The sequence below is a fragment of the Arachis ipaensis genome, chromosome B09 (genome assembly GCF_000816755.2).
Source record: "Arachis ipaensis cultivar K30076 chromosome B09, Araip1.1, whole genome shotgun sequence".
Taxonomy (NCBI): domain Eukaryota; kingdom Viridiplantae; phylum Streptophyta; class Magnoliopsida; order Fabales; family Fabaceae; genus Arachis; species Arachis ipaensis.
In genome coordinates this window covers 123,315,546-123,337,049 of record NC_029793.2, presented here as the reverse complement: position 1 = coordinate 123,337,049, position 21,504 = coordinate 123,315,546, and the positions used below count along the sequence as shown (strand labels likewise).

Genomic DNA, 21,504 nt, shown 5'->3' with positions numbered 1-21,504 from the left:
TGTCTTAGATCTGTGCACCACTGCTCCTAAGTCACTTCAAATATATAATAAAGTAGAACTGAATCTAGCTAGCTTATGATTCAATCTTAGATGCTTATTAAGGCTTCTAGCTATCACTAGGCACTGCTCACTGGATTGTGCTTTGTAACTAGTAATCATGCATGATCACTTTTAATAATATATGTAATTTATATAGGTTTGGTCTCAAATTTACTATTGAACCAAAAAGGGTTAATTTACTTACTGACTAATATTACAATATATTGTATGAGTTAGCGAACTAAACAATATAGAACTAGAAATAAGTGAATCAAAGGGATAAAATAGATAACATGGAGGATAATTTTATGCTTGGAAACACCCAAAATGAAAGTATCAAAATTTATTGAAATGCTAACTACTTAATTTAGTTATCAAAATTTGCTGGTATAGTTCTTCAAACATTCAATGTAAATATAGTTAGCAAAACAGAACTGAAAGCCATCTTTGTTTTCAGGACAAGAATAACTATTTGCATTTTATATGCCTCCATCCAGGACCAGATAGCAAAATAGCTCTGCTTGCTAGAGAAAGATTCTTGGTGCTCTTGGAAAAATCAAAATGCTTCAAATGAGCATGTGCAGCACTTGTCAACAACACTCAAATTTTTTGTTGCCATTATCAACATTATATGGAAACATGAGTGTTATTTATTCATCATAACTTATCCATGAATAAAAAAATAGTTATCAATATAAAATTGTGGCACAGTTAGACTAAACAGTAGATGATTAAACCATATTCAAAGTATGTTTATAACTTGATAACTATTTGAAACATGATGATTGAGTTTAACTAGGTTCCAATTAATGATGAGTATAAATTAAAAAGAAAAAGAAGCAAGAAGCTGTAGTTCAAGATCAAGTTCAATTATCCTTTTTATTGTTTCATTCTTGAAAAATTAGTCTCATATTCTTATATATTAAAAGCGCTAAACTGAAGTTATATAAAATCTAACTGACCTATTAATTAGATCACATAAGAACACAAGAGCATATTAAAAGATTTGATGAAGACTTCAATTGAGTATGGAATACATAAGATTGACTTATTATTTTGTACATCTTGTGAGGGTAATTATCTTCACCTAACTTCTAAGCTATTAATACATCTACCAGTGCCCAAAACCCAACAATGGTGAGAATCTTATGCAATTGGCAACCTTCTCATCAAGGAATGGTTATCAGAGAACTAACACGATCTATAACAAACTGTATAAATAGTATTGGAGATCCAAATAAGCTATTATTTCATCACTCTTCTCTTGTAGCTTTGCAGTTCTTGATCCAAAAGATGCTCTCTTAATTCACTCCTAAAAAGCCAAAAGAACTAAGCCAATATATAACCATAGAAATTTTGGGATTCATAAAGAAGAACAAGGGAACTCAACAACAACAACAAAATCTGAAATAGTTACACTGAAAGACCAAGATGCATATCTTAAATTGGGACTAGAGTTCGAACCAAAATAGCAACCGAATTGGGAACAAGCAATTAAACTAAATTGGTGCAAAGAGATTCGATCAACAATCAAAATGATTCAATTCAAACAAAGGTACGAGGACAAAAGATGAAATTTGAAGATAAAGAAAAGGGGAGAAAGCGAACCAGTAAGCGGGGAGAGGATACGTTCAAGCGGCGCACAACAGGGCAAGTGGGAAAGTTGAGGACAACGACACCGGGGCGGTTGGAAAGCCACGCAACGACACCGGAATGTCCATGGTAGAGGGACGAACAGCGAACATGCCTCTCCACCTTCCATTCGTGCGCGGGAGCTATGCGGCAGCTTGAGCAGATCCGTGTCGAGGAATGATGTAGCGGCTGCAGCTGATGGTGATTGGCGCCTTTGCCCCTTTTTAGGTTTGCCCCCTTTCCTCTAATTTCGATATTATGAAAACAATTTGAGCAATATGTCATTGGCCGCATTTGACATACCAAACCGCAGCTATCTTGACTAATTTTTTACAGAGATAAAATCCACAACAAGAACCGCAGTCACTCAATTAATTTGTGGTGGTTTGACAAAACGCGGGAAATTTTCTGCTAATAAGTTTCGCTTTTCTTGTAGTGCTAGGTTGCTCATGCTCGTCGTCGTCGTCGTCATCATCATCATCATCATCATCATCATCATCATCATCATCACCGTCACCGTCACCATCACCATCATCCGTCTCGTTTTCCTCATCATCATCGTCACTTGAGTCCATCGTATCACGGTATGCACCATATTTGTAACATGCAACCAGGTTTTCTTTATATGTCTCCTAAATTGATGAATCAATGAAGTTAAGATCGATTCTTGGTACATATGCACTAGTTCCAGAGTTGTACTCATGACCAATACCTCGACCCCATTCACCCCTGTTGGAATCAAGTGACATTCTAGCTGTTGAATGAGATGAACTACATGGACCATATACTCGTGCATCAAACAATAATCTACCAAGCACTACCTAAGGTAATTGTTGCACCACCTAAGCTAGATGCTCCTACTGGTGTGGGGGTGTTAATTTGGGTCCATGACATTTGACATCTGCGACGTTCTTGCATCTTGCATGAACCCAACAATCTAATCCCAAGCAGTTTGTATTGCCTCTGTCAAGGGTGGAGTGTAATGACTCTGTAGTGCCTCAAATGACGGGACATACAAAGTTTGTGTATGCATGTTTTGTAGTTGATAGAGAGAGCATTAGTGTTGATCTAGAATTTCTCAAAATAAGATCACTTCATTGCAAGTATAGCCAAATCAACAACTAACTCTCAACATCAAAGTTTAGATATTCAAATACAAAACATAAACCGAGATCAAGAGTAATTCAACCTCGGGTCATCTTCCCTTGGGATGCAATTGAAGTGCCACAATTTCAGTTGTGGGGAAAATGGGTTTTGAAATCAAAGAATAAAAGATTAAAAGAACTTAAGAAATAAAAGAACAAAGAGATAATCAAAATTAAAATTAATGCAAGTAAAAAGGAGATAAGATCAAAACCAGTGAAAATGCTATAAATGCATAAAAAGCCTTGACTTGGGAACGAGGATCTAAGGAATCTTACCATTGCCATAACCACAACTATGGTAATTATCATGAGTTAGTCTCGCTTAGTTAACCCCAAACATCGAGGAGTAAGTCAAGCAAGCATAATTGACCTTAATCCATAAGTCCTATCTAACTTACCAAACTAGTTGATAAAAAGCTAGATTTAATGGAAACAAGAGTCAACTAACTCCCCAAGAATTATCACTAAATGTCAGACATTATGACTCTAGTATCCTAGGAACTCAAATCCTAAGCCAAGGTGTGAAAATCTACTCAAAATTGCCAAGTGACATTTTCACAAACACTTGGTGGTCATAAAACCAAAACCTGAGAAATTACAAGGAAAATTAGAAAACTATAACCAACTAATCACAAAATCAACAATAAACAATCAAACAAGCATAAAGGAAGCATAAAGCATTAAATTCATCTATCAAAATTTCAAGAAACTCAAAATTGCAAATATGAACAAAGTAACTTGAACCAAAGGAAATGAAAGTAAAGATGATGTAATTAAAGAGGAAATTGAGAGTACTTACAATTAAAGAAGCAAAATCCAAAATCAAAGCTTGCTATAAAATGCTACAATGGAAATTGAAATAAACCCTAAGAGAATTTTCTACTCTACACTACTTCTACTCCTATGGAAGCTTTCTAACTAATAAAAACTTAGTAAAACCTAATCTAAGTGAGCTCCCTACACATGTATTCAATTCTCCTTGATATAGCACTTCAATTCAGCATCAAGCCTTTAAAAATTAGGCCAAAAGCCCTCAGAAATTGCGAGCCACGTGTTTCATTAATGAAACCACGTGCAGGGTCCTGTGCGTACGCACACTCTGCTGAATTTGGCTCCTGTGCGTACGCACAAGTAGTTGCAAGCACACATCAGTGAGTGCTTCTCCTTTGTTTTCTTCAAGTGTTCTCCTTTGTGCATGCTTTCTTCCACTTTCCATCAACCCATTCTCGCCTAAAAGACCTGAAATCACTCACAAAAATATCACGACATCAAATGGCATAAAAGTGGAATTAAAAATAACTAATTTAAACACAAAATCACATGTTTTCACATTTAAGTCCAAATTAGGGGGAAATCACAAAAGTATACCATTTTGATGCTTAAGTGTAGGTTTATGTGATGAAATCCATCCCAATTAAGTCAAAATATATCGTAAAATACGGACTCATCAATTTCCCCACACTTAAATAATAGCAGGTCCTCATGCTAAACTAACAAGGAGAATGATCAAAGAGAAACAACTTATTGAATGCAACTATCTATATGCATGCAAGTATACTATATACTATCTATACCTATATATCTATCTATAGTTTCCTATGAAATTGGTGAAAACAAACAATCAAATTCCAAGCAAGAGTATAGACAAATAGCGCTAGGCAAAGAGATAATCCAATGCAAGCAAAATCTAGAGAATTGATCCAATTCATCAAAACGAAGCAACTTGCAAGAATTCATGATAAGAGATGTAGAAACATAGAATTGAGTAATTGAACCCTCACTAGGTGTATATCCACTCTAATCACTCGGTGTCTAAGGGTTTAATCACTCAAGTCTCCTCTTAATCATGCTTTCAAGGTTTTGCTTTTCTTCTAACAATCAACAAACAAGTGATGCATGAATGCAATTATCATGAGGTCTTTATATGGGTTGTAATGGGGTTAGGGCTAAGGTATGATAATTATGGCTAAGTGGACTAAAATGATTTGAAACCTTGATTAGTTTAAGTATCCAACTCAACCTTTATCAATCCAATAACAAAATCATGCAATCCTAACTCCCATTCTCACTTTCCACAAACACTCATGTATGCTTTTTCATTTACATCACATATGCATTTCTTATTCATTTCTCTTTTCTTTGGGGCAACCTTTGTCTATATATATATATATTGAAAGTAAAAGTAAATGCATATGGTTTAGTAGTTCGTACATGAGTGCTCCCATTTTCAAAATTTTCAATGATATATATATATACTCCCATTTTCAAAATTTTCAATGAAGTACCCAAATTAAACATTTTCATTCACTACCAATGTTTTCCGAAATTCCTCCACACTTAAATGTAACACACTTCTCAACCTAAGTTAATCAAGGATACAAATCATGGTACATCATGGTTTTTCGCTTAAGGTTGTGATGTGCTAATAACAAAAACAATGGGGGTAAATAAAGTTCAAACGGGTTAACAATGGTAGATGCAAAGGGTAGGCCATATGGGTTAAGTAAGCTTTTATCAAAGATGGCCTCAATCATGCTCAATGCATTCAAAACATCAATCATTGGAAATAGAGAATCAAGCAAAATCAAGATTACAATCATAAAAGAGATATAGCACACAATGAACAAAATTTAGTGGTTAAAATGTGTAACCACTCAATATAGCTCAAAACTCACAAGGTATTTGTTCTTTCCTCTTCTATGTTCCATAAAAATTATTCAAGCAAGTTTAAAAACAATTTTCCAAATCAATTCAATAGAATGCCCTAAAACAAAATTCTTAGAAATCTTTGTTGTTTTTTTTTCACCAAAATTATTTCCTATATGCATGTATGTTGTGTTGGATGCAAATTTTTTCGAAATTTCCTAGTTCTTTTCCTAATTTTAAACAACCAAAAATTAACATGAACAATTAGGATCAAAATGAACTAAGCATATGCTATTCACATCATCCAATCACAATCGATATCTATAAGCTATATATCAAGCAACATAGAGTGCAATACTAAAGGTAACTAGAAACAACTAATATATATATACCAAAGTACTAAAATGTAGTGCATAAGTTAAAGTACTAAAAATATCTACAAAAAGACATAATAAAACTCAAAATAAACTAAATAACAAGTGTTGAGGAGAGAATGTTTACACCCAAAAAATCGTAGATCCTCCCCCACACTTAAATGATGCACGGTCCTCCATGCCAAAAAATTGGACCGGGGTGGTCATCTCTGAGAATCGCCACCGGCTGATGGCGGTGGGTGCTGATGATGCTGATAAACTATGATAGCACGGGTCGGCTCTGTGGTGGTCTCAGCTGCCGGCTCCTGAGCGGTCTGGTCAGCTGGTTCTGCTGCTATCTCCATTATCGGCTCAACTCTAGCTGCCGGTTCCTCAGCTCTCTAAACTACTGCCTCCTCAACCTTCTCCTCTGCTCTCTGCTTAGAGGGCTCAACTGCCTGGCCAGCTTTAGCTGCTGGCTCGACTGTCGACTCCTCAACTGCAGGCTCAGTCTCAGGCTTGGGCTCTGGTGTATCCGAAGGAAGTGGCCCAGGGTCTCTACCCTCAAACTTTGCTACAATCCACTGAAAGCGGTGAGTGTTGCGGCGCTCGAAGTGGTGGATAGCCTGAAGAATCTCCCGACCCAGCTCATAAGGTGTCTGAAGTCGGGGTGTGGGCGCGGAAGGTGCAGGAGGTGCTGAAGGCTCTGCTGATGATGGTGGCTTGGTGGTCTTCCTCTTCTTCTGTGGTGGTGGTCCATCATACTCGTCGTATGGCAGGAATGGCTGGTTGCTCATGAAGACAAACGTTTGGTCTGTCGGGCGTCTCTCCACTCCAGATAAGGCAGCCAATCTGGTGATCATCGAAGGGAAGAGAATGTTGTACTTCTACATCTGGGTCACCTTCCACATCGAATCTCTAATAAGGAAAAGAATAGAGATCCTCTTCCCCTCCAGAATAGCCCATAGAAGAACAGCCACACAGACGCGGATATGAGTGGTATGCGTGCTCGGCAGGATGTAGTCAGCGATGATCTGCTGCCAGATCCTCGCCTTTGGATGTAAGTTGGAGCACGCGATGCTCTGTGGGACCGCATTCTCTCCTCTGCTATATTCCCATTTGGCCTCAGGTAGGCCAATCTTCTTCAAAATGACGTCCAATGAAAGCTTGCCCGATGTCAAGTCCTTTACTATTTTAGGGTAAGCATCATTGGCCAAAGAAATATGCGGAATCTGTAAGAGGGCCTCTAAAGCATTATCAGAAGTGTCTAGTGTGACACCTCTCAGAAAAACAGTGGTGGCCTCTCTCTTCAGTAGATTTCCGTAGAATTCTTTGACCTGGTGTTCATTTATTTCCACCGGGTTGAATTCTACGAACTTCCACTGGTAGAAATCAAGTCTGTTATGAATAAGTTCCGCATATTTATCCGCTACATTGAGCTTCCTTTCATAGTGGAAGGCTTTCTTTTCCAATTTCTTATATTATTCTTGGGTTGTTTCATTGATGAAAGTGTCCAGCTGAGTGCTCGGACGTGCAGGAGGAGGAGCCAAATGGTTGGCTTTCTCCTTACCCTTGCGACGCATCCTGAAAAAGACAAAAACAGAATACAACTCAGGAGAAACATATAAAAATCACAAAACAGAGAGGATATAGTCAAACGAGGCATATTAGAGCCAATAAGGTAAGCAGACTTTTACTTCAGGGAAAAACATATATAAAACAGTTAAATGCTAAAAAAGAAATGAAGTTTCCCACATTCAAGCAACCTAAGTAACATATAAAGGAATAATTGAAAATCAAAGCAAAAATAACATAGGTATAATCAATGCAAGTGAATTGAATCAAGACTTGGTCATTCTCTAATCATGCCTTAAAAGTGTAACCAAGTTCAAACCAAAAATTGGCACTAAGGAAATAGCCAAGTCAATAATGAAAAGCTTACTTATTCATGTTAAAAAGTGGAAAACAATCAAACACATACAACCCTTGTTCAAAAAGCAATAAGTTGAAAAAGTTCAATTTGAATTGCTCAAAAACTTGAAGGAACAAGCGACTATATACATGTGATCATTATATTCAAAACTACATGAACAAGCTACATCCTCAATTCACTCGACAAATCAGTTTATGCACTTATAGTGCACTAACCAAGTAATCAAGACTGAAATTTCAATGCAAGTTGGTATTTAAGCAAAAAATCAGTAATAAGTACATAACCAAACAAATTACCAGGCTAAAGTATAATATGCACAGCTAAGGTAACACCAAACATAATGATCACAGCTGCAAATTTCAATCCAAATTTGGTGTTCAAGCAAAAATTACATTAAGTGCATAATCAAAATTCAAGCTCAGTCATCATCCAAAACCACATAGCACTACACAAGTATGAATTAAAATGCCAAATGAAAACAAAATTCAAGGCCCATGTTGATCAGACAAGGGAATCAAATAAAAAAAAACTCATTTAGGCAATACATCAAGCAGCTTGTGTCAGGAATTTCAGGTAGCATTCTTAGTTCAACATAAAGCAGCATTCAACCCAGAAAAATTCAAAACAATTAGCCAACATTCAATGTTCAATCCAAAACACAGAAGTCATCTAACCTAAGGCCTCCTAATCACTAAAATAGAATTTAAAAGTAGTGAAAGATAAAGAAAAGAAAGAAACAGGAATGGGGCAAGGCTCAGGGAAGGAAATGGAACCTGCGCTGTGAAAAAGAAAGGAAGAAGAAGGAGGGGCGTGGAGGCGGGGTCGCAGCGGCACAGAGGTCTGCCGCTGCTGGTGGCTGCTCGCCAGACTGAGTGACGCGAACAGAGGTGCGAGCCTTAGGGCTGCTGTCACGGAAGAGGGGTATTGCGCAGAGAAGAAGAGAAATGGGGAAATGGAGAGGAAATGGAGAAGAAGAAAGAGAGAAAGAGAGGCAGCGACGGTGGTCGCCGGTGGTGGTGTCGCGGTTGGATAGAGGTGGCGGCGGCGAGGACTGGGCTGAGTGGCGCAGGGTTGGTGTTCTTCAAAGAAGAGGAAGAAGAAAGGGGTTGGGGGGTTTGTGGAACTGAAGCGCGAGTGTTCCTCTTTTCGAATTAACATTCGAAAAGGGTCTTGTGCGTACACACAAAGTAGTGTGCGGACGCATAGAAGAGAAAAAGAAGGGTATGCGCGCGCACAACAGCGTGCGGGCACTGCAGAATAGTTAATTTGCAAGGTATTTTTTTTGAAAACTTTTGGATTAATAGACGGAATCACTCATAATCAATTCACAGTAATAACAAATAAAATAGTTATAAACAACCACACATAAATACATCACAAGCAGCTAACAACATTCAGTGATGCAGCCTTTATCAGAGTATAGACTTTTTTAGAACACCCCTAGATATAGCTAGATAATAACTATATACATATACATACATACATACAACATCCCAGATCCTGACCTGTTCAAGAGGTCCCTAAGCTGGCACCCAGGCTAGCCTAAACTCTATACTCACCTAGTCCCTCTAGACTATTAAAGCAAGGGAAAGTACATTCTAGGTCTTCAAAACTCAAGTCAGGTGGAATGTCATCAAAAGGTAGAACGTCTTCTGCTACTCCTCTGCACGATCAGACATTGCTATAGGACGTCTCTCTGGTACCTCATCAAGTAGCTACACAATAGGAGTCTCGTACACAGGATTTAGATTAAAGTTCACATACAAACGGGGTGTAGACATTGGCTGGTCTCATAGTATATATATAAACAGAGAACGATATTCACCCTATACTCAGAAGACTACCTAGAGCGGAATCCTTTTTGCAAACGGTCGTCAGTGAACTACGGAAAGGAACTCTTGTTTCCATCTGAAGGGGGAAGGGAGAGAGAAGGGGTAAGAACTTGGGAGTTCTTAGTAGGGCCGGGGTTATTAGTTAAGTTCATTAATACTGTGTTGTTTAGCAAACGAATAGCAAAATACTGAGAAGTAGTGAATAGAAGATATAGATAAATAGAGAAAATAGAGAAACAGAAAGCAAAACACAAACAAAAGAATACAAGAAAGTAAAATGAAAATACAAAGAATAGAATACAAACAAACAGAGCATACATTCATTCAATAATCATAACAGAGGAAACGCACAACCAAGTATGATGCATGTCTGTCCTATGCAGGCCATGAGCTCACGTGTCGGTTTACACCCTGCAGCCCGACATTACCTAGGAACAAGTCCTAGATATGGTTTCCCTTTGTGTCCTTAGTGCATATGTGTCGGTGGTAAAAATACCACTCCTTCATGACTACCGGCAGTCGGCACAAAGCTCGACCCCATAATATACGCACAAAGGGAAACAATGATCCTCAGTTCGTGGGCGTCCCCGAGATCAACACACAAACAAAACAAAGATCCTCAGTTCGTGGGTTATACCCGAGATCAATACGCAGCAAATAGCTTTCTGTAGGTGAACTTTGGCCTACAGAAATAGCACCTCTGTAAGTGAACTTCAGCTTACAGAAATAACGCCACTGTAAGTGAACTTCGGCTTACAGGTATCACAACTCTCTGTAGGTGAACTTCGGCCTACAGGAGAAACTCCCTGAGATACACAATTGATATTCACTGCAGGTGAACTTCGGCCTACAGGAATAACAACTCATTGTAGGTGAACTTGGGCCTACAGGACCTCTAGGGCCAATGGAAACGCAGTAGATGAACATACAACAGAACATCATGCCGCAAGGCTTAACTCTTTATTCTTATACTCTTCTCCTCTATTCTCTTTGTTATATTACTCTTTTCTCATTGTCTCTTTACTCTGCTCTGATTATTCTATTCTCTGTGTCTCTCTACTCTGCTCTGATTTCTCTGTTTAACGTATGTATTTAAAGCTTATGTAAATTTCGGTATGAATAGTTAGCCTGTCCCAAGTATAGGTTCATTAAGTCTATACTGAGACATTTTAACTTTTCATATAATACCTAACCCTAGTCGCAACTCAAGGACTAACTATGTTGCCCTAGTTTGTTCACTAGTCTCTGTCTGTTTTTCTGTCATTAAAACTTTACAGACTTTTCTTTGGTTTTTATCTTTTCTTTAACTTCTTATCTTTCCTTTATCTTTGCCTCACTAACATGTTATTACCACTCTCTAAGTGTTTTATGAAGGTAATTATGAGATTCTACACTTAAAGTTGTCTTTCTAAAGCTTTTACAGAAAACTGCCTTTTTTGTATTATTTTATTATTTTTATTATTTTATCATTAAATTTTCGAAAATTACCTTATCTTTACCTTTAACCTTTAAAATTCACTTTTTACCACCTGTAACTCTTAATATTTCTACTTTAACCACCATAACTTTCAAAAATTACCAAATAACCCCTCAAACACCAAAATAATTACTTCCTTGCCCTTTTAAAGATCTGAAACCTGTTCTTCATTGTTCTTCATCACACTCAAAGTGTTCTTCGTGTTCTTCATAAATTTTTTAGATTCTTTCTCTGTTTTTACCCGTTTTTCAGTCTTTTCAGCAACCAATTTTTACCATAATTCATAATAAATTTCCAGTCACTAAAACCCCATCTTTTCCACATGATTTCAACACAAATTGAACCTCAATTTAAGCCTAAGGTTTCATTTTTCCAGCTGCTCCAAGAACATGAACTCTAAAGCTTGAATTTCATCAAATTTCATCAAAATTTCACCAAATTTTCACCAAGAATCAATCATATATGCAACCAATTTTTATCACAGTCAAATCTTACAACATTCACACAACTCAAACACAAATAATCAATATTAATTTCGTCAAACCCTACCTTGATTTGCTGCTCCAAATCCGGTTACTCTTTGAAGTGTTCCTAAAGCACTTTTTCCTCCTAAAACACATCAAGAACAACTTTAAAACTCTAAACCATCAACTAAACGAACTTCAGCAGCATCTTAGGAAGGTTATCCTCACCTTAAACATGCAGGAAATCAAAGATCTTTGGCCCACAAGTCAAGCTAAGCAATAGATCTAAGGAAGAACATCAAGAAAACACTTGTTTAAGTATGTTTCCTTGAAAACCGAATTGAAGAGGGAGGGAGACAGCCATCTCACCTTATTTCCAGCCTTGATATGTTATATGGTTATGTAGAGGAAGAAGAGAGGATCATTTTGGTGAAATCAGAGTTTTGATTTGCATTTTAGTTCAGAAGAAATCAAGCTTTGAAGATTAAGTGTTCATGAAAGTTTCTTTCTTTTCTCTCGTTATTTTTGGCCAAAATGAGGAAATGAGACAGCCTTGGAGGTCTTGGGGGTGTAAGGTGAGTTGTGATTGGTTGGTTTGGAGGTGGATTAAAATAATATTAAAATATCTTTGATGTACAACTACTAAAACTAGGTGTATCGAAACACTCGTAAAAACATCTCTAAAATTATTTTATGAGCTACTAGCATAAATGACACTAGTAACATATTTATTGTAAGAATAAAATATGTATGATGAGGCCTTAGCATTGCTAAAGTCATCAGAGAGTGCTGGTGCTAAGCTGCACCAGTAAACCGTAAACCTGGTTAAACCGATTTCCTGTTTTTACCTAAAACAGACCAGGTAACCTTATAATATCATTCAAGAATATTCCAATACTAATCTAATACTAATATTATACTATTATCTCTCTTCTCTCATGAATCGAGTCCGGTTCGTCAAACTGAGACTATTTACAAAAACTAGAATCAAAACTCCTAAATGATACGGTTCAAAAACTAGGTTCTTCATGATTGCGTTATCGAGCTTGCCTCAGAAAAGGTTCTAGTTTAAGGATGACATAATAACAATGAGGATTGAGATACTTTATGATATATAAGAGGTGTTTCCTTTACTGATCTTCTGGAAAAATCCGTGCCTTCAGAAAAGATCTCGCATACTCGAAAATCAGGGTTGTTACACGGGTGCTGCAGACAGAACGGGTAACTAGGCCTGTGCGTGTGCACAAGGCCTGTGCGGGCACACAGAAGGGAAAAAAGGGGATGTTCCCATGCACAGGTTATGCGTGTGCGCGAGCAGAGGGGTTGCTAAATGAGGTGCGTGCGCACAAGGCTGTGCGCACGCACAGGGACGACTTCTCTCTTTCTCTTCTTCTTTTTTTTAAAACAGGGTGAAGTGTGCATACGCACGCGTGATGTGCGAACGCACAGGGAGAAAAGGTGGTGGGGTACACACGCACAAGGTGTGCGAGCACTGTGGATAGAGTGGATGTTAAGGGGTGTTCGTACGCACAAAGCTATGCGTACACACAGGGAACGAAAAAAATAGGGGAAGTGTGTGCACACACGATGCTGTGCGTACGCATAGGACTCTGTTTCTGCAACAAAAATTATGCCTCTAAGGCACTAATCATGACATCCAAAACAGGGTTTCAAGTCCCAAAACACCATAAAACTCCCAAAACATTTTATTCCACTAAAATTACCCAACAAACATCAAAATAAAACTAACCAACCAAGCAAAATAACTAATTATTCAATAGATAAAAACTAAAAGAGAGAAAGTTAGAAGGATATTACCATAGTGGGGTGTCTCCCACCTAGCACTTTGATTTAAAGTTCTTAAGTTGGACTTGGTGAGGAGATTCTCGTTAGGGCGGCTTGTGTTTCCACTCCTCCTTGAATCTCCAACCAAGTTTGCTCTTGATTTGACCTCCGAGGTTCCAAATGAATTGCATCAAACTCTTGAGAGATTCCAAACTAGCAACTAGGATCCATAAGTATTGAGTCTTGAAACCAATGCCCGGATCCCATATTCTAGTCTCTTGTTCATCTTCTTGTTGATCTTCATTGTTGCACTTAGATGAACTTTGTCTTGAATCACCATTGACACACTTGTACACTCCTTGGAATCCACTAAATTAACTCTTGCACCATAATTGAGCTCCAAATATTGAATTGGATTTCTTGATGAACTTTCTATTTGCTTGCCGATTAACATTCTTCTCTCCATCATCCACTACTCCAAAAAGGGTTAGAATTTGATGATCTATTTCTAAGATGGCATATTGATGTGGGTCTAGAAAGCTTGTTAGAGAAATCTTCACCCACTCAAGTCGCTCTTGCACAAATATCTTCACTTCTTGGTAGCTAAAATCTTCCTCAACATCCTTAAAATCTTCTTCATCATCACTCAAGTCAAAAATTGGATGTCGTGTGAAGTCCACATCAACATCTCCTTCAAATTTAAACACGGGTGGCTCATGAAGGTCATTAAGGGGATTAACCAAGTTGGACAAAAAATCTTGAAAGATGGAATCCTCTTGATCAATTCCCACCAATTCTCCAAGTGCCTCTTCTTGTACTTCATGTTGTAACTTGACATCTTCTTCTTGATTTGCAATTCTTCGTTCACTCCACACTTCGCGCTTGAGCTTGGTTCTTCACATTCAACTAAAAAAGCCTCTTGAGTATGGTTTGAGCACAATGAAGCTAATCGGTCAAGAGTTTTCGCCAAGGTCGACATGACTTGCTATTGCTTCTTCCGAAACTCTTGTTGTTCTTGAATGATCATGAAAAGCGCTTCTTGTGTGGCTTGATCCATAGATGAAGACAGAATTGGAGGTGATGAAGGTTGACAATCAAATTCATGAGGGTAAGGATCTTGGTTTTGTATGTAGTGAGGTGATGGTGCATAGAATTGGTGACTAGAAAGGTAAGTGTTTGGGTTCCATTGGGGTGCATTAGGGTAATGGTATGAAAAAGTCATAAAGAAAGTATGAACAAAACATACTAACAAAAGCAAACAAACAACCAAAAAGTGCTATTTACGCTATTAACATATTTACAACAACCTAAAACTAGCACTCAATTGCACTCCCCGGCAATGGCGCCAAAAACTTGATAGAGAGAGCATTAGTGTTGATCTAGAATTTCTCAAAATAAGATCACTTCGTTGCAAGTATAGCCAAATCAACAACTAACTCTCAACATCAAATTTTAGATATTCAAATACAAAACATAAACCTAGACCGAGAGTAATTCAACCTCGGGTCGTCTTCCCTTGGGATGCAATTGAAGTGTCACACTTTTGGTTGTGGAAAAAAGGGGTTTTGAAATCAAAGAATAAAAGATTAAAAGAACTTAAGAAATAAAAGAACAAAGAGATAATCAAAATTGAAATTAATGCAAGTAAAAAAGGAGATAAGATTAAAACTAGTGAAAATGCTATAAATGCATAAAAAGCCTTGACTTGGGAACGAGGATCTAAGGAATCCTATCATTGCCATAACCACAACTATGGTAATTATCATGAGTTAATCTCGCTTAGTTAACCCCAAACATCGAGGAGTAAGTCAAGCAAGCATAATTGACCTTAATTCATAAGTCCTAGCTAACTTACTAAACTAGTTGATAAAAAGCTAGCTTTAATGGAAACAAGAGTCAACTAACTCCCCAAGAATTACCACTAAATGTCGAACATTATGACTCTAGTATCCTAGGAACTCAAATCCCAAGCCAAGGTGTGAAAATCTACTCAAAATTGCCAAGTGACATTTTCACAAACACTTGGTGGGCATAAAACCAAAACCTGAGAAATTAGAAGGAAAATTAGAAAACTATAACCAACTAATCACAAAATCAACAATAAACAATCAAACAAGCATAGAGGAAGCATAAAGCATTAAATTCATCTATCAAAACTTCAAGGAACTCAAAATTGCAAATATGAGCAAAGTAACTTGAACCAAAGGAAATGAAAGTAAAGATGATGTAGTTAAAGAGGAAATTGAGAGTACTTACAATTAAAGAAGCAAAATCCAAAATCAAAGCTTGCTATAAAATGCTATAATGGAAATTGAAATAAACCCTAAGAGAATTTTCTACTCTACACTACTCCTACTCTTATGGGAAGCTTTCTAACTAATAAAAACTTAGTAAAACCTAATCTAAGTGAGATCCCTACATATGTCTTCAATTCTCTTTGATATAGCACTTCAATTCAGCATCAAGCCTTCAAAAATTGGGCCAAAAGCCCTCAGAAATTGCGAGCCACGTGTTTCATTAATGAAACCACGTGCAGGGTCCTGTGCGTACGCACAGGTGTGTGCGTACACACACTCTGCTGAATTTGGCTCCTGTGCATACGCACAAGTAGTTGTGCACACACACACATCAGTGAGTGCTTCTCCTTTGTTTTCTTCAAGTGTTCTCCCTTGTGAATGCTTTCTTCCACTTTCCATCAACCCATTCTCACCTAAAAGACCTTAAATCACTCACAAAACATATCACGGTATCAAATGGCATAAAAATGGAATTAAAAATCACTAATTTAAGTAAAAAATCACACGTTTTCACATTTAAGTCCAAATTAGGGAGAAATCACAAAAGTATGCTATTTTGGTGCTTAAGTGTAGGTTTATGTGATGAAATCTATCCCAATTAAGTCAAAATATATCGTAAAATATGGACTCATCAGTAGCTCCATTTGATGATTGGTTGGAGACCATCCAACCTCATTTTCCTGCAATTGTGGTGACAGGGGATATGACTGTGGTGGTGGTGGTGGTGGCGGTGGTAATGGTGTCACTAGTGGTGGTGATGGCAGACATGGTTGTGGTGGTGGCTGAGGCAATCGAGCAGACAACTGTAAGTGATCGACATATTCTTGATAGTTCCAATCAATGTACTCATACGATGGCTCAAAATTTTCATCAAACTCAGTAATAAGCACATTCCATTGTCTGTTTTGCCACAAAGTAAACCATTCGCTCCACTGATTGGCCCAGTTCAAATTTTTTGGACCCGTCAACAACTTATGTGCATGATGCGAGCGGAAATTGGCGAGTTAAGAATGATTATAAAATATGCGTTGCAAGTATAGTTCTCAACCAACCAGAAATCTGCTTATCAATTTAGAAGGGTGTCACAAAAATTAAAATTAAAATACTGGGAGTATGGATCCCAGGTCGTTTCCCAACGAGTTGCAGAAAAGTGTGCTGTTTTATTAATCAGATGTTTTCAAAAAGGTTTGAGTTGAATGGCAGAAAATTAAATTAGAGAATTTATATAAATTTAAATAAAAGCCTTGACTAGGAGTTGATTAGCTGGAAGCCCTATTCTTGTTGGATTGCTCTCTAGTCACTCACACCAATCCTCCCAAGAGTGGATTGGAACTTGTGGATAGAAACAGCATTCCAACTTGTTTGACTTTCCCTTACTTAGTAAGGGATTTGCCACGCGGTCGCGTCATCTATGCGGCCGCGTCGCTTGTGCTATTCCATGCCGCGCGGTCGCGTCATCTATGCGGCCGCGTCACTTCTCGCTGGTCATCTCCTCAATTCCTTGTGTTCCTTCCATTTTTACAAGCTTCCTCTCCAATCTCCAACTCATTCATGCCCTATAAAGCCTGAAACACTTAACACACAGATCACGACATTGAATGGAATAAAGGAGAAATAAAATACATAATTAAAAGTCTCTAGGAAGCAAGTTTTCAATGATGCAATAACTTTAGGAAGGAATTATAAATGCATGCTTATTTAATGAATAAGTGGGTAAGGATCATGATAAAACCACATAATTAAATACAATATAAACCATAAAATAGTGGTTTACCTCCCCACACTTAAACATTAGCATGTCCTCATGCTTAGTTGAAGGAGATAAAATGAATGAGTAAGAACATGTAAAACCTATGAAATGCAATGCAACCTATATATGTGAATGCAACTATATGATTTTTTTTGTCCACTTGATCAAAAGTAAGTAAGCTCTTCAAAGCAATTACAAATCAAATTCCACTAACTCAATTCTTTTACAGTAAGAACAGATAAAAACGCAAGAAGATAGCTCATGAAAGCAGGAAACATAGAAATTCAAGCATGGAACCCTCACTGATAATGTATGTACACTCTAGTCTCTCTAGTGTATAGGGTCATCACTCTATCCTTCTCTAATCATGCTCTCTAATTTTTGTTCTTCTCCTAACCAATCAACAACATTTAATATACCAATACAAACATCATGAGGTCTTTTCAAGGTTGTAATGGGGTCAAGGTGAGGGTAAGGATATATATATGGCTAAGTAAGCTTATAACTTGAATCTTTAATTAACCCAAGCTTTAACATAACCTATATATATTCTATATAACTTTAGAATTCATAGCTAGCTACCCAGAAATTTCCTTTCACATTCCATACTCATGTTTCAACCTTTTATTTTGATTTTATCATACATGAATTGATCTTTATTCTTAATTTAACATTGGGGTAATTTTTGTCCCCTTATTTATTTGTGGAATATTTTTGGATTTTTTTTTAAAAAACATAGAAACATAAAAAAAATAACATAGCTTATCAATGTACATAGATTTTTAATTCTTATAGTTTCACATGAGTAGGTATCCAAATTCCCATAATATTATCATGACTCATTCCCTTATTATCTTTTGTTTCCACAATTTTCCATACTTGGATAACACACACAATTCTATCTTAAGCTAACCAAATATTCAATTTGGGATATATAATTGTTTTTCTACTTAAGGCTAGTAATGTAGTAAAATATAGAACAAATGGGATTTAAAGGCTCAAAGTGGCTAACAAAGGTAATTGAAAGGGTAGGCTTTATTTGGATAAGTGAGATAAACAAATAATGGCCTCAATCATATGCAAACATATAAATATAATAAACATTGGACATATAGGATGAAACAAAATATAGATTACAATCATAGAGAAGTAAACACACAAGAATAAAATATTTATGGTTAAATAATGTAACCATGTAATTAGGCTCAAATCTCATAGGTTGTGTGTTCTTTGGCTCAAAAATCATGTTCCAAATACAACTTCAAGCAAATTTAACATAAAAGTTTTAATTAAAATTAGTGAAATTTTGTTCCAAAGATAGGGTCTTAGAAGAAACTTATTGTCTTTTCAATCAAGCAGAACATGCATGCAACTAATCTATTACTATGCAATTTATCCTATTCTACAAAAGAAAAATCTAACTAAATATCCTAATTTATTGGTGCTAGGGAAGAGAGATTACCTCCGGAAGTCAGGTACTGACCGACCTCCCCACACTTAAGGCTTTGCACCGTCCTCGGTGCCATCTGTCAAGAACAAAGGTGGGCTGGTAGCAGTATCTCCGCAGTCGGGACCATTATGGCTCCCTGTACTGGTAAAGGAAGTGGAGTCTGGGGTATCTGAGTACTTGAAATTTCCCATGATCAGCTCCTTGAGGTATGTGAATCGGCACTTGTTACGGCGCTCTCTCAGCTTAGCTTTCTGTTCATGCCGATCCAACTTTTCAAGTATCTGCTGGAGCAGTTGGGCTATTGTAGGTGCTTGTGGTGTTGAAGAAGGAATGTCTTCAACTGGTTCAGTAGGCTGGCTGATAGTGGCTGCTGGAAGTCTAAGGTACTTCCCGTTGGGGACATACTGATCATCCCGTGGAAGCATGGCTTTGGTGTCCCCAGCTCTATAGGAGACTCCGGCTGCTGAGACAAGATCTGAGACCAGGGCTGGAAAAGGTAAGTTGCCAGCAATTTGTACGTGTTCCATGGCATTCCAGATATGTCTTGGTAGATTCAGAAGTTGATCTGTAAGGATGCACCATAGTAGAACGGCCATGTCCGCAGTGAAGGAGGACTCGTGAGTGCTCGAAAAGACGTAATGGGACATAATCTGTGCCTATACGCGAGCCTCCAAGGTAAGTGCTGAAGCCAAAATTTCCTTAGGGCGGGTACAATGGTATCCGTAGATCCATCTGCTGCCAGGTAGTGCGATAACTTTGAGAACAGTGTCCCAGTCAAATTGGTACAGCTGGCGCTTGAGTGCGGCTTCTTGAAAGGCATCCAATCCTTCTAGAATAGGGGGAAGACTTAGAACTTTTTGAATGTCCTCTTCTGTAATGGGGACTTGTTTCTGACGGACATAGACAGACTGCAGGGTTGGCAGGTGGAAGTTGGAGTAGAACTCGACTACCCAAGAAAGATTGACCTGCCTTGGCTGTCTTTGTAGGAAACCCCATTGTCTTTGGGCAATTTGCGGCTCAACAAAGGTAGCAATATTGGGCGGGAGGAGAAGAAGGTATTCGTTGTTGTAACTCCTTTCTGCCAGGATGGGGAACATCTGCTCACAGTAGCGATTGGGGAATCGCGCAGTGTCCTTTGCTGGGAAGGCCTTTTCTTTATCATCAACCTTTATGATCCTCTTAATTTTCTTTGTTGAGGGCTTTACCGCAGTTGAAGAAGGCTTTGCCACTAATGCCCTCTTCGTTCCTCTCCTTGCTGTTGATTTGGGAATGGCTTTCTCTTTTCCTTTCTTGGTGGCCATCCTGAAAAAAGGGAAGAGAAAGTAAATTAAATTCAAAGAGATAGAGCAAGGAAGAGAACGGAAAAGGATGGTTATAAATGCACATTAAAAGTTAAAAGATGTTAACACACGCTCATGAGTACATGTGAAAACCTATTAATGGAAAATAGCTAGTGCATATGATGACAAGTGAATGCAAGGTGTTTATTGGCATGCCGGCAAAGGGCATGAGTAGCATAGATCAAGCATCACTCGTAACAAACCATCACGTTTGTATTGACAATTAATTTCAATTAATACAATAGTAAAGGAAATTTGTGAAAAGCAAGCATTGAATAGTAGGATAATATAGAAAAATGCATAATGCCATATTGGCTTTTTCACAAACACGTAGCATGCATGCGAAAGAGGGTAAGGAAAGTATTAAATTGAACATGCAAGCAACCTTTTAAAAAGCAATATATAATTGTCAAACAAATTTAGAACAATTCACAAGCATATAAAAAAATAAATAATGACTCACATAAATTGATAACACCAAGTAAAAAGGAGAAAGAAAGAAAAAGAAAATATGAATAATGAAGGAAGAAAGAAAAGAAAAGAAGATGACATATAAAAATAAGAAGAATAATAGAAAAGTAAGGAGGGAAGGAGAAAGAAAAACCTTGTTAATGGGGGTGAGAGAGAGTAAAAGGTGAGAAAGAGGGAAGAAGGGAGGAAGGAAGGGAGAAGAAATAAGGAGGGAAAAGAGAAAGTAGGATTTGGGGAGAAAAGATATGATAATTGGAAAATTAGGAAAAACTATGCGGCGCAAGCGACGCGGTCGTGTGGGGCACACGGTCGTGCGACTTGTGCTTAAACTCAATGACGCGGTCGCGTGACCCATTTTTGGCTATTGGCTCGAGGGTAGCCTCGCACTCGCACAACTCTCTGTTTAAAATCATATTAGTGCCAAATTTTGGGTGACGCGATCGCATGGGGCATGCAATCACGCGAGTGGGCTTTCAGAAGGATATGACGCGGTCGCGCGGGGCACGCGATTGCGTGAGAGGGACTGTGCGTCCAGCGCCAGTCCAGCACCACTCTAGCACAACTTTCGGGGGTGCACCACTTTGACGTCGAAATCCTAGTCACGCGGTCGCGTGGGAGGCCATTATTCCCATATGACGCGGTCGCATCGGCGACGCGGTCACGTGGGACGATTTGTGCCATTGGCACGCCTCCAGCCCTGCTCCTGCGTAACTCTCTGTTCATATTATTATTGTCTCCCAGATCCTTGCGACGCGGACGCGTCAATGAGGCGGTCGCGTCGCGTAATTTTTTTTATTTTATTATTTTTTTAATTAAAATAAAGGTATGTAAATGCAGACGCACGAAATGTACTAATGAAGAGAAGAGTTATTGAATAAGAAAACTAAAAA

At 38.0% G+C, this 21,504-nt stretch overlaps 1 long non-coding RNA gene across 1 annotated transcript; it reads left to right on the top strand.

The window, feature by feature from the left end:
- LOC110267363 lies at positions 1,421-19,865 on the top strand. The gene is made up of 3 exons (XR_002354872.1): positions 1,421-1,872; positions 12,738-12,742; positions 19,856-19,865. It is a non-coding gene; the product is annotated as an uncharacterized LOC110267363 (long non-coding RNA).